The sequence below is a fragment of the Scyliorhinus torazame genome, chromosome 23 (assembly GCF_047496885.1).
Source record: "Scyliorhinus torazame isolate Kashiwa2021f chromosome 23, sScyTor2.1, whole genome shotgun sequence".
Taxonomy (NCBI): domain Eukaryota; kingdom Metazoa; phylum Chordata; class Chondrichthyes; order Carcharhiniformes; family Scyliorhinidae; genus Scyliorhinus; species Scyliorhinus torazame.
In genome coordinates, this window is record NC_092729.1 from 84,842,053 (window position 1) to 84,853,256 (window position 11,204).

The 11,204-nt window shown below is 53.7% G+C and overlaps 1 protein-coding gene across 1 annotated transcript in view; it reads right to left on the reverse strand.

The window, feature by feature from the left end:
* The window catches only part of LOC140399651 (myeloid-associated differentiation marker homolog), a 53,058-nt gene extending 41,854 nt beyond the window's left edge, over positions 1 to 11,204 (reverse strand). The window contains exon 1 of the mRNA XM_072489193.1: positions 10,762 to 11,204. The gene's annotated coding sequence lies outside the window, so the exon portion shown is untranslated. The remainder of the gene's footprint in view (positions 1 to 10,761) is intronic.

Genomic DNA, 11,204 nt, shown 5'->3' on the forward strand with positions numbered 1-11,204 from the left:
GTGAGGGGTGTGGGATATATCAGTGTTACAGTGAGGGGTGTGGGGTATATCAGTGTTACAGTGAGGGGTGTGGGATATATCAGAGTGTTACAGTGAGGGGTGTGGGGTATATCAGTGTTACAGTGAGGGGTGTGGGGTATATCAGTGTTACAGTGAGGGGTGTGGGGATATATCAGTGTTACAGTGAGGGGTGTGGGATATATCAGAGTGTTACAGTGAGGGGTGTGGGGTATATCAGTGTTACAGTGAGGGGTGTGGGGTATATCAGTGTTACAGTGAGGGTTGTGGCGTATATCAGTGTTACAGTGAGGGGTGTGGGATATATCAGTGTTAAAGTGAGGGGTGTGGGGTATATCAGTGTTACAGTGAGGGGTGTGGGGTATATCAGTGTTACAGTGAGGGGTGTGGGGTATATCAGAGTGTTACAGTGAGGGGTGTGGGGTATATCAGTGTTACAGTGAGGGGTGTGGGGTATATCAGTGTTAATGTGAGGGGTGCGGGGTATATCAGTGTTACAGTGAGGGGTGTGGGATATATCAGTGTTACAGTGAGGGGTGTGGGATATATCAGTGTTACAGTGAGGGGTGTAGGGTATATCAGTGTTACAGTGAGGGGTGTGGGGTATATCAGTGTTACAGTGAGGGGTGTGGGGTATATCAGAGTGTTACAGTGAGGGGTGTGGGGTATATCAGTGTTACAGTGAGGGGTGTGGGATATATCAATGTTACAGTGAGGGGTGCGGGGTATATCAGTGTGTTACAGTGAGGGGTGTGGGGTATATCAGTGTTACAGTGAGGGGTGTGGGATATATCAGTGTTACAGTGAGGGGTGTGGGATATATCAGTGTTACAGTGAGGGGTGTGGGGTATATCAGTGTTACAGTGAGGTGTGTGGGGTATATCAGTGTTACAGTGAGGGATGTGGGATATATCAGTGTTACAGTGAGGGGTGTGGTGTATATCAGAGTGTTACAGTGAGGGGTGTGGGATATATCAGAATTACAGTGAGGGGTGTGGGATATATCAGTGTTACAGTGAGGGGTGTGGGGTGTATCAGTGTTACAGTGAGGGGTGTGGGGTATATCAGTGTTACAGTGAGGGGTGTGGGGTATATCAGTGTTACAGTGAGGGGTGTGGGGTATATCAGTGTTACAGTGAGGGGTGTGGGGTATATCAGTGTTACAGTGAGGGGTGTGGGGTGTATCAGTGTTACAGTGAGGGGTGTGGGGTATATCAGTGTTACAGTGAGGGGTGTGGGATATATCAGTGTTACAGTGAGGGGTGTGGGGTATATCAGTGTTACAGTGAGGGGTGTGGGGTATATCAGTGTTACAGTGAGGGGTGTGGGGTGTATCAGTGTTACAGTGAGGGGTGTGGGATATATCAGTGTTACAGTGAGGGGTGTGGGGTGTATCAGTGTTACAGTGAGGGCTGTGGGGATATATCAGAGTGTTACAGTGAGGGGTGTGGGGTATATCAGTGTTACAGTGAGGGGTGTGGGGTATATCAGTGTTATAGTGAGGGGTGTGGGATATATCAGTGTTACAGTGAGGGGTGTGGGGTATATCAGTGTTACAGTGAGGGGTGTGGGATATATCAGAGTGTTACAGTGAGGGGTGTGGGGTATATCAGTGTTACAGTGAGGGGTGTGGGATATATCAGAGTGTTACAGTGAGGGGTGTGGGATATATCAGAGTGTTACAGTGAGGGGTGTGGGGTATATCAGTGTTACAGTGAGGGGTGTGGGGTATATCAGTGTTACAGTGAGGGGTGTGGGGATATATCAGTGTTACAGTGAGGGGTGTGGGATATATCAGAGTGTTACAGTGAGGGGTGTGGGGTATATCAGTGTTACAGTGAGGGGTGTGGGGTATATCAGTGTTACAGTGAGGGTTGTGGCGTATATCAGTGTTACAGTGAGGGGTGTGGGATATATCAGTGTTAAAGTGAGGGGTGTGGGGTATATCAGTGTTACAGTGAGGGGTGTGGGGTATATCAGTGTTACAGTGAGGGGTGTGGGGTATATCAGTGTTACAGTGAGGTGTGTGGGGTATATCAGTGTTACAGTGAGGGGTGTGGGATATATCAGTGTTACAGTGAGGGGTGTGGGGTATATCAGTGTTACAGTGAGGGGTGTGGGATATATCAGTGTCACAGTGAGGGGTGTGGGATATATCAGTGTTACAGTGAGGGGTGTGGGGATATATCAGTGTTACAGTGAGGGGTGTGGGATATATCAGTGTTACAGTGAGGGGTGTAGGGTATATCAGTGTTACAGTGAGGGGTGTAGGGTATATCAGAGTGTTACAGTGAGGGGTGTGGGGTATATCAGTGTTACAGCGAGGGGTGTGGGATGTATCAGTGTTACAGTGAGGGGTGTGGGGTATATCAGTGTTACAGTGAGGGGTGTGGGATATATCAGTGTTACAGTGAGGGGTGTGGGGTATATCAGTGTTACAGTGAGGGGTGTGGGGTATATCAGAGTGTTACAGTGAGGGGTGTGGGGTATATCAGTGTTACAGTGAGGGGTGCGGGGTATATCAGTGTTACAGTGAGGGGTGTGGGGTATATCAGTGTTACAGTGAGGGGTGTGGGATATATCAGTGTTACAGTGAGTGGTGTGGGGTATATCAGTGTTACAGTGAAGGGTGTGGGATATATCAGTGTTACAGTGAGGGGTGTGGGGTATATCAGTGTTACAGTAAGGGTTGTGGGGTATATCAGTGTTACAGTGAGGGGTGGGGGATATATCAGTGTTACAGTGAGGGGTGTGGGGTATATCAGTGTCAAAGTGAGGGGTGTGGGATATATCAGTGTTACAGTGAGGGGTGTGGGATATATCAGTGTTACAGTGAGGGGTGTGGGATATATCAGTGTTACAGTGAGGGGTGTGGGATATATCAGTGTTACAGTGAGGGGGGTGGGGTATATCAGTGTTACAGTGAGGGGTGTGGGATATATCAGGGTTACAGTGAGGGGGGTGGGGTATATCAGTGTTACAGTGAGGGGTGTGGGGTATATCAGTGTTACAGTGAGGGGTGTGGGATATATCAGTGTTACAGTGAGGGGTGTGGGGTGTATCAGTGTTACAGTGAGGGATGTGGGGTATATCAGAGTTACAGTGAGGGGTGTGGGGTATATCAGAGTGTTACAGTGAGGGGTGTGGGGTGTATCAGTGTTACAGTGAGGGATGTGGGGTATATCAGAGTGGAACTCTCATGGTTAATGCCGGTCCTTCCGTGTCGAAGACAGAGAGTCTTGTGAAGTACAGGAAATTGGATTAACTTCAATATGATGCATGTGAGCGTCGAATTTAATGTAATGAGCAGCGAATTGTTGTTTTCGAGATGTTGGTAGAGCGTCAGTCCTGGTTAGTTTCCCGTTCCTCTCGACATCTACCCCCGACAGTGCGGCGCTCCCTCAATACTGGCACCGGGGGGAGTGTCGGCCTGGATTATGGAGCTCAAATCCTGGAGTATAGACATCTCCCTCCGACAGTGCAGCGCTCCCTCAGTACTGGCACCAGGGGGAGTGTCGTCCTGGATTATAGCGCTCAAATCCGAGAGTATATACATCTCCCTCCGACAGTGCAGCGCTCCCTCAGTACTGGCACCGGGGGGAGTGTCGGCCTGGATTATGGAGCTCAAATCCTAGAGTATAGACATCTCCCTCCGACAGTGCGGCGCTCCCTCAGTACTGGCACCGGGGGGAGTGTCGGCCTGGATTATAGCGCTCAAATCCTAGAGTATAGACATCTACCTCCGACAGTGCGGCGCTCCCTCAGTACTGGCACCGGGGGGAGTGTGGGCCTGGATTATGGAGCTCAAATCCTAGAGTATATACATCTCCCTCTGACAGTGCAGCGCTCCCTCAGTACTGGCACCGGGGGGAGTGTGGGCCTGGATTATAGCGCTCAAATCCTAGAGTATAGACATCTCGCTCCGACAGTGCAGCGCTCCCTCAGTACTGGCACCGGGGGGAGTGTGGGCCTGGATTATGGAGCTCAAATCCTAGAGTATATACATCTCCCTCCGACAGTGCAGCGCTCCCTCAGTACTGGCACCGGGGGGAGTGTGGGCCTGGATTATAGCGCTCAAATCCTAGAGTATAGACATCTCGCTCCGACAGTGCAGCGCTCCCTCAGTACTGGCACCGGGGGGAGTGTGGGCCTGGATTATGGAGCTCAAATCCTAGAGTATATACATCTCCCTCCGACAGTGCAGTGCTCCCTCAGTACTGGCACCGGGGGAGTGTGGGCCTGGATTATAGCGCTCAAATCCTAGAGTATATACATCTCCCTCCGACAGTGCAGCGCTCCCTCAGTACTGGCACCGGGGGGAGTGTCGGCCTGGATTATGGAACTCAAATCCGAGAGTATATACATCTCCCTCCGACAGTGCAGCGCTCCCTCAGTACTGGCACCGGGGGGAGTGTGGGCCTGGATTATGGAACTCAAATCCGAGAGTATATACATCTCCCTCCGACAGTGCAGCGCTCCCTCAGTACTGGCACCGGGGGAAGTGTCGGCCTGGATTATGGAACTCAAATCCGAGAGTATATACATCTCCCTCCGACAGTGCAGTGCTCCCTCAGTACTGGCAATGGGCGGCTGTAGAAACATTGTAAATAGGAACATGAGGAGACTATTCAGCCTCCTATCCTTTAATTATATTCATGGCTGAAATTTTTCTCCTCCCCGTTCTCCTGCCTTCTCCCCATAACCCCTGCTCCCCCTTATTAATCAAGAACCGATCTATCTCTGTCTTAAAGACTCAGTGATTTGGCCTCCGCAGCCTCCTGCGGCAAAGAGTCCCACAGATTCACCTCCCTCTGGCTGGAGAAATTCCTCCTCATCGCTGTTTGAAAGGATCGTCCCTTCAGTCTGAGGTTGTGTCCCCTCTGCTTCTAGTTTTTCCCACAAGTGGAAACATCCTCTCCACGTCCACTCTATCCAGGCCTCGCCGTATCCTGTAAGTTTCAATAAGATCCTCCCCTCGTCCTTCTAAACTCCCAACGAGTACAAACCCAGAGTCCTCAACCATTACTTCAGCGACTCAATCTCTCCCAGTCACTCAACTTGTCCAAATCACACTGGAACTGGCTCGAGGGGTTGAATGGGCCTCCTCCTGTTCCTGTGTAACAAGCTCGAGGGGCTGAAAAGGCCTCCTCCTGTTCCTGTGTAACAGGCTCGAGCAGGGGGCTGAATGGGCCTCCTCCTGTTCCTGTGTAACAGGCTCGAGGGGTTGAATGGGCCTCCTCCTGTTCCTGTGTAACAGGCTCGAGGGGCTGAATGGGCCTCCTCCTGTTCCTGTGTAACAGGCTCGGGGGGCTGAATGGGCCTCCTCCTGTTTCTGTGTAACAGGCTCGAGGAGGGGGCTGAATGGGCCTCCTCCTGTTCCTGTGTAACAGGCTCGAGGGGCTGAATGGGCCTCCTCCTGTTCCTGTGTAACAGGCCCGAGCAGGGGGCTGAATGGGCCTCCTCCTGTTCCTGTGTAACAGGCTCGAGCAGGGGGCTGAACGGACCTCCTCCTGTTCCTGTGTAACAGGACCGAGGAGGGGGCTGAACGGGCCTCCTCCTGTTCCTGTGTAACAGACTCGAGGAGGGGGCTGAATGTGCCTCCTCCTGTTCCTGTGTAACAGGCCCGAGGAGGGGGCTGAATGGGCCTCCTCCTGTTCCTGTGTAACAGGCTCGAGGGGCTGAATGGGCCTCCTCCTGTTCCTGTGTAACAGGCCCGAGCAGGGGGCTGAATGGGCCTCCTCCTGTTCCTGTGTAACAGGCTCGAGCAGGGGGCTGAACGGACCTCCTCCTGTTCCTGTGTAACAGGCCCGAGGAGGGGGCTGAACGGGCCTCCTCCTGTTCCTGTGTAACAGACTCGAGGAGGGGGCTGAATGTGCCTCCTCCTGTTCCTGTGTAACAGGCCCGAGGAGGGGGCTGAATGGGCCTCCTCCTGTTCCTGTGTAACAGTCTCAAGGAGGGGGCTGAATGGGCCTCCTCCTGTTCCTGCGTAACAGGCTCGAGGGGCTGAATGGGCCTCCTCCTGTTCCTGTGTAACAGGCTCGAGGAGGGGGCTGAATGGGCCTCCTCCTGTTCCTGTGTAACGGGCTCGAGGAGGGGGCTGAATGTGCCTCCTCCTGTTCCTGTGTAACAGGCCCGAGGAGGGGGCTGAATGGGCCTCCTCCTGTTCCTGTGTAACAGTCTCAAGGAGGGGGCTGAATGGGCCTCCTCCTGTTCCTGCGTAACAGGCTCAAGGGGCTGAATGGGCATCCTCCTGTTCCTGTGTAACAGGCTCGAGGAGGGGGCTGAATGGGCCTCCTCCTGTTCCTGTGTAACAGGCTTGAGGAGGGGCTGAATGGGCCTCCTCCTGTTCCTGTGTAACAGGCTCGAGGAGGGGGCTGAATGGGCCTCCTCCTGTTCCTGTGTAACAGGCTCGAGGGGCTGAATGGGCCTCCTCCTGTTCCTGTGTAACAAGCTCGAGGGGCTGAATGGGCCTCCTCCTGTTCCTGTGTAACAGGCTCGAGGGGCTGAATGGGCCTCCTCCTGTTCCTGTGTAACAGGCTCGAGGGGCTGAATGGGCCTCCTCCGGTTCCTGTGTAACAGGCTCGAAGTGGGGGCTGAATGGGCCTCCTCCTGTTCCTGTGTAACAGGCTCGAGGAGGGGACTGAATGGGCCTCCTCCTGTTCTTGTGTAACAGACTCGAGGGGCTGAATGGACATCCTCCTGTTCCTGTGTAACAGGCTTGAGCAGGGGGCTGAATGGGCCACCTCCTGTTCCTGTGTAACAGACTCGAGGAGGCTGAATGGGCCACCTCCTGTTCCTGTGTAACAGGCTCGAGGAGGTGTAACAGGAGCCTATATATATATATTTGTATATATAAATGATTTGGAGGAAAATGTAACTGGTCTGATTAGTAAGTTTGCAGACGACACAAAGGTTGGTGGAATTGCGGATAGCGATGAGGACTGTCAGAGGATACAGCAGGATTTAGATTGTCTGGAGACTTGGGCGGAGAGATGGCAGATGGAGTTTAATCCGGACAAATGTGAGGTAATGCATTTTGGAAGGTCTAATGCAGGTAGGGAATATACAGTGAATGGTAGAACCCTCAAGAGTATTGAAAGTCAAAGAGATCTAGGAGTACAGGTCCACAGGTCATTGAAAGGGGCAACACAGGTGGAGAAGGTAGTCAAGAAGGCATACGGCATGCTTGCCTTCATTGGCCGGGGCATTGAGTATAAGAATTGGCAAGTCATGTTGCAGCTGTATCGAACCTTAGTTAGGCCACACTTGGAGTACAGTGTTCAATTCTGGTCGCCACACTACCAGAAGGATGTGGAGGCTTTAGAGAGGGTGCAGAAGAGATTTACCAGAATGTTGCCTGGTATGGAGGGCATTAGCTATGAGGAGCGGTTGAATAAACTCGGTTTGTTCTCACTGGAACGAAGGAGGTTGAGGGGCGACCTGATAGAGGTCTACAAAATTATGAGGGGCCTAGACAGAGTGGATAGTCAGAGGCTTTTCCCCAGGGTAGAGGGGTCAATTACTAGGGGGCATAGGTTTAAGGTGAGAGGGGCAAGGTTTAGAGTAGATGTACGAGGCAAGTTTTTTACGCAGAGGGTAGTGGGTGCCTGGAACTCACTGCCGGAGGAGGTGGTGGAAGCAGGGACGATAGGGACATTTAAGGGGCATCTTGACAAATATATGAATAGGATGGGAATAGAAGGATACGGACCCAGGAAGTGTAGAAGATTGTAGTTTAGTCGGGCAGCATGGTCGGCACGGGCTTGGAGGGCCGAAGGGCCTGTTCCTGTGCTGTACATTTCTTTGTTCTTTGTTCTTTGAGGGGGCTGAATGGGCCTCCTCCTGTTCCTGTGTAACAGGCTCGAGGGACTGAATGGGCCTCCTCCTGTTCCTGTGTAACAGGGTCGAGGAGGGGGGCTGAATGGGCCTCCTCCTGTTCCTGTGTAACAGGCTCGAGCAGGGGGCTGAATGGACCTCCTCCTGTTCCTGTGTAACAGGTTCGAGCAGGGGGCTGAATGGGCCTCCTCCTGTTCCTGTGTAACAGGTTCGAGCAGGGGGCTGAATGGACCTCCTCCTGTTCCTGTGTAACAGGCTCGAGCAGGGGGCTGAATGGGCCTCCTCCTGTTCCTGTGTAACAGGTTCGAGCAGGGGGCTGAATGGACCTCCTCCTGTTCCTGTGTAACAGGCTCGAGGGGCTGAATGGGCCTCCTCCTGTTCCTGTGTAACAGGGTCGAGGAGGGGGGCTGAATGGGCCTCCTCCTGTTCCTGTGTAACAGGCTCGAGCAGGGGGCTGAATGGACCTCCTCCTGTTCCTGTGTAACAGGTTCGAGCAGGGGGCTGAATGGGCCTCCTCCTGTTCCTGTGTAACAGGCTCGAGCAGGGGGCTGAATGGACCTCCTCCTGTTCCTGTGTAACAGGCTCGAGGGGCTGAATGGGCCACCTCCTGTTCCTGTGTAACAGGCTCGAGCAGGGGGCTGAATGGGCCTCCTCCTGTTCCTGTGTAACAGGCTCGAGGAGGGGGCTGAATGGGCCTCCTCCTGTTCCTGTGTAACAGGCTCGAGCAGGGGGCTGAATGGACCTCCTCCTGTTCCTGTGTAACAGGCTCGAGCAGGGGGCTGAATGGACCTCCTCCTGTTCCTGTGTAACAGGCTCGAGCAGGGGGCTGAATGGGCCTCCTCCTGTTCCTGTGTAACAGGCTCGAGGGGCTGAATGGGCACCCTCCTGTTCCTGTGTAACAGGCTCGAGCACGGGGCTGAATGGACCTCAACCCTGACTTCCTGAAGCTTTTATCCTGGATAGGAACTGTGCAGAACTGGAGAAAATGACGACACTGTGGAGGTGGGCCAGGGGGTGACCTGACAGGAGGAAGCTGCCGGGGGGAGGGGATTTTGGACAAGTTAGACTATTTATGGTACTGTACATGACTTTGGCAGCCAGCCCTTGCCCTGCGAGACTCAAACTTTCCACACACAAAGTTATTTCCCCAAAAGCAGTCATGTAACACCACTCAGAGTGAAAGAACAAATTCCTGATTATGCTCCATAATCCAGACCGACACTCCCCCCGGCGCCAGTACTGAGGGAGCGCTGCACTGTCGGAGGGAGATGTCTATACTCTAGGATTTGAGCTCCATAATCCAGGCCGACACTCCCCCCGGTGCCAGTACTGAGGGAGCGCTGCACTGTCGGAGGGAGATGTCTATACTCTAGGATTTGAGCTCCATAATCCAGGCCGACACTCCCCCCGGTGCCAGTACTGAGGGAGCGCTGCACTGTCGGAGGGAGATGTCTATACTCTAGGATTTGAGCTACACAATCCAGGCCCACAATCCCCCCGGTGCCAGTACTGAGGGAGCGCTGCACTGTCGGAGGGAGATGTCTATACTCTAGGATTTGAGCTCCATAATCCAGGCCCACACTCCCCCCGGTGCCAGTACTGAGGGAGCGCTGCACTGTCGGAGGGAGATGTCTATACTCTAGGATTTGAGCTCCATAATCCAGGCCCACACTCCCCACGGTGCCAGTACTGAGGGAGCGCTGCACTGTCGGAGGGAGATGTCTATACTCTAGGATTTGAGCTCCATAATCCAGGCCCACACTCCCCCCGGTGCCAGTACTGAGGGAGCGCTGCACTGTCGGAGGGAGATGTCTATACTCTAGGATTTGAGCTTCATAATCCAGGCCGACACTCCCCCGGTGCCAGTACTGAGGGAGCGCTGCTCTGTCGGAGGTAGATGTCTATAGTCTAGGATTTGAGCGCTATAATCCAGGCCCACACTCCCCCCGGTGCCAGTACTGAGGGAGCGCCGCACTGTCGGAGGGAGATGTATATACTCTAGGATTTGAGCGCTATAATCCAGGCCGACACTCCCCCCGGTGCCAGTACTGAGGGAGCGCCGCACTGTCGGAGGGAGATGTATATACTCTAGGATTTGAGCTCCATAATCCAGGCCCACACTCCCCCTGGTGCCAGTACTGAGGGAGCGCTGCACTGTCGGAGGTAGATATATATACTCTAGGATTTGAGCGCTATAATCCAGGCCCACACTCCCCCCGGTGCCAGTACTGAGGGAGCGCCGCACTGTCGGAGGGAGATGTATATACTCTAGGATTTGAGCTCTATAATCCAGGCCGACACTCCCCCCGGTGCCAGTACTGAGGGAGCGCCGTACTGTCGGAGGGAGATGTATATACTCGAGGATTTGAGCTCCATAATCCAGGCCCACACTCCCCCCGGTGCCAGTACTGAGAGAGCGCCGCACTGTCGGAGGGAGATGTATATACTCTAGGATTTGAGCTCCATAATCCAGGCCCACACTCCCCCCGGTGCCAGTACTGAGGGAGCGCTGCACTGTCGGAGGTAGATGTATATACTCTAGGATTTGAGCTCCATAATCCAGGCGGACACTCCCCCCGGTGCCAGTACTGAGGGAGCGCTGCACTGTCGGAGGTAGATGTCTATACTCTAGGATTTGAGCGCTATAATCCAGGCCGACACTCCCCCCGGGTGCCAGTACTGAGGGAGCGCCGCACTGTCGGAGGTAGATGTATATACTCTAGGGTTTGAGCGCTATAATCCAGGCCCACACTCCCCCCGGTGCCAGTACTGAGGGAGCGCCGCACTGTCGGAGGGAGATGTGCCCCTATCTTCCCTCCTGCTTTGACAGGATCTATCCACGAGGCAGACCGTTAGTGTACGCACGTGTCAATGAGACAATTGTGTCTCCACCAGCCTCACGCTTACCTTGGTGTTACGCTCACGGGTCGGACTCCGGGTGAAGTGCTTGTCGCTTTTTGCTGGCACGGGCGTTCCCTTGCTGTCACCTCGCTTCCTGTCTGGAGTCCCGCGTTTTCGCGATCAGCGCCCGAGCGCTCTTCGGACCAAACTCTCTGATTGCCGATTGTCCTGTCGGTACTTTCTCTCTGTCTCTCTCGGTGTCTCTCTCTCTGTCTCTCTCACACTGTCTCGCTCTGTCTCTCTCACACTCTGTCTCTCTCCCTGTCTGCCTATCTCACCGTTACCTCTGTGAAGCCGTTAGCCTCAGTTGCTGACAGTTCGCCCTCTGTCTGTGTGTGTGTCGTGTGTGCATAGGCAACGCCTCAATATTCTGCTATTCTGGGTGTGTCCTTTGCTCTTAAGTTTTCCCTCCATGCACAATGATTCATTGCTTCCTGCCTGCGTCGCTC